This window comes from Dipodomys merriami, unplaced genomic scaffold, assembly GCF_024711535.1.
Source record: "Dipodomys merriami isolate MVZ:Mamm:240054 unplaced genomic scaffold, mDipMer1.0.p SCAF_61, whole genome shotgun sequence".
NCBI lineage: Eukaryota > Metazoa > Chordata > Mammalia > Rodentia > Heteromyidae > Dipodomys > Dipodomys merriami.
Genome location: NW_027206191.1, coordinates 875,893 through 878,730, shown reverse-complemented (window position 1 = coordinate 878,730; position 2,838 = coordinate 875,893).

The window sequence follows — 2,838 nt, the reverse complement described above, 5'->3', positions numbered from 1 at the left end:
GTGAGGTTTAGGGTTAGGGTTAGTATGAGAATAAGGGTTAGGGTGAGGGTTAGGGTCAGAGTGATTTTTAGGGTTAGCTTTAGGTTTATGGTGAGGGTTTGGTTTAGGGTTACGGTGAGGGTTTTGGTGAGGGTTATTGTTAGGGTTACGGTTAGGGTGAGGGTGACGGTGAAGGTTAGTGTTAGGGTTAGGTTTAGGGTGAGGGTGAGGGTGAGGGTAAGATTTAGGATTAGGGTTAGGGTTCGGCTTAGGGTGAGTGTGAGGGTGAGGGTTAGGTTTAGGATTAGGTTTGGGGTAGGGTTAGACTTAGGGTTAGAGTGAGAGTGAGGGTTAGGTTTAGGATTAGGTTTAGGGTTAGGGTTAGGCTTAGGGAGAGGGTGAGGATTAGGTTTAAGGTGAGGATTAGGCTTAGGTTTAGGGTGAGGGTTAGGGTTAGGGCGATGTTTAGAGTGAGGGTGAGGATTAGGTTTAGGTTGTGGGTGAGGTTTAGGCTTAGGGTGAGGTTTAGGGTGATGGTGAGGGTTAGTGTGAGGGGAGGTTTAGGGTTAGGGTTAGCGTTAGGGTGAGGATAAGGGTTAGGGTAAGGGTTAATGTGAGGTTATGTTTAGAGTTAGGCTGAGGGTTAGGGTTACTTTGAGGCTTAGGGTTGATGTTAGGGTTTGGGTTAGTGTGAGGATAAGGGTTAGGGTGAGGTTTAGGGTGAGGGAGAGGGTTAGGGTTACAGTTAGGTTTAAGGTGAGGGTTAGGGTGAGGGTTAGGTTTAGGGATAGGGTTAGTGTTAGGGTTAGGGTGAGGATGAGGGTCAGGGTTAAGTTTAGGATTACGTTTAGGGTTAGGGTAAAGGTGAGGGTTAGGGTGAAGGTGAGGGTACAGGTGAGGTTAAGAGTTAGGGTGTAGCTGAGAGTTAGGGTTAGGGTGAGGGTGAGGGTTAGTATTAGCGTTAGTGTTAGGGTGAGGATAAATGTGAGAGTTATGTTTAGGATTAGTGTAAAGTTTAGGGTAAGTTTGAGGGTTAGGTTGAGGGTGAGGGTTCAGATGAGGGTGAGGTTTAGGGTGTGCCTGACTGTTAGGGTTATGGTTACGGTTTGGGTTAGTGTGAGGATTAGGGTTAGGGTTAGTATTAGAGATATGGTGAAGGTAAGGGTTAGGGTTAGTTTTAGGGTGAGGGAGAGGGTTAGGGTTAGAGATTGGGTAAGGGTTAGGGTTAGGGTTAGGGTGAGGGTTAGGGGTAGTGTTAGGGATAGGGTGAGTGTGAGGATGAGAGTTAGGGTTAGGGTTAGAGTTACAGTGAGGGTGAGAGTGATGGTGAGGATGAGGGTTAGGATTAGGTTAAGGGTTAGGTTTAGGCTGAGGCTGAGGTTGAGGATGAGTGTGATCGTTAGGGTTAGATTTAGGGTTATGGTCAGGGCTATGATGAGGATGAGGGTTAGGGTGAGGGTGAGGAAGAAGGTTTCGGTTCAGTAAGGGTTAGGGTTAGTGTTAGGGTGAGGATTAGGGTGAGGTTGAGGGTTAGGGTGAGGGTTAGTGTTACGATTAGGGTGAGCGTTAGGTTTAGGTTTATTGTTAGGTTTAGGGTTAGGGTTAGGGTTAGGGTTAGCCTAAGAGTGAGGGTTAGGTTTAGCGTGAGGGTTAGGGTTAGGGTTAAGGTTAGGGTGATGGTGAGGGTGAGGTTTAGTGTTAGGATTAGGGTTAGGGTTAAGGTCAGGTGAGGGTGAGGTTGAAAATTATGATTAGAGTTAGGGTTAGGTTTAGGGTGATGACTAGGGTGAGGGTAAGTTTTAGGGTGATATTGAGGTTGAGGGTGAGGGTTAGTGTGAGGGTTAGGCTTAGGGTTAGGGTGAGAGTTAGGGTGAGGGTGAGGGTTAGGGTTAGGTTAAGGGTTAGGTTTAGGCTGAGGGTGAGGGTGAGGATGAGTGTTAGGGTTAGGGATAGGCTTATGGTCAGGGCTAGGGTGAGGGTGACGTTTAGGGTGAGGGTGAGGAAGAGGTTTTCGTTTAGGTAAGGGTTAGGGTTAGTGTTAGGGTGAGGATTAGGGTGAGGTTGAGGGTTAGGGTGAGGGTTAGTGTTAGGGTGAAGTTTCGGGTTAGGATGATGTTTATGGTGAGGGTGAAGATTAGGGTGACGGTGAGGGTTCACATGAGGTTTAGGGTTAGGGTGTGGGTGAGGTTTAGGCTTAGGGTGAGGGTTAGGGTGATGGTGAGGGTTAGGGTGAAGGTTAGTGTTAGGGTTAGCCTTAGGGTGAGGGTAAGGATTAGGGTGAAGGTTAGGTTGAGGGTGAAGTTTCGGGTTAGGGTTAGGATTAGGGTGAGGGTTAAGGTAAGGATTAGGGTAAGGGTAAGGTTTAGATTGAGGGTTAGGGTGAGGGTGAGGTTTAGGGTTAAGGTGAGGGTTAGGTTAAGCCTTAGGGTTAGGGTGAGGGTAAGGTTAGGGTGAGGTTTCGAGTTAGAGTTAGGGATAGGGTGAGGATTAAGTTTATGGTTAGGTTTAGGGTGAGGTTTAGGCTGAGGAGTAGTGTTAGGGTTAGTGTGAGGGTTATGTTTACTGTTAGGGTTAGGATTAGCGTTAGGGTTAGGGTGAGGTCAGGGTTAGGGTGAGGATTAGCATTAGGGTGATGTTGAGGGTAACGGTGAAGGTTTCGGTTAGAGTGATGTTGAGGGTGAGGGTGAGGGTTTCGGTTAGGGAAGTGTTAGGTTTAGGGTGCAGATTAGGGTGAGGGTGAGGGTTAGGTTTTGGCTGAGGGTTATGTTTAGGGTTAGGGTGAGGTTTAGGGTTAGAGTGAGGGGTAGGGTGAGTGTGAGGTTGAGGGTTAGTGTTAGGGTTAGTGTTAGGATAAGGGTT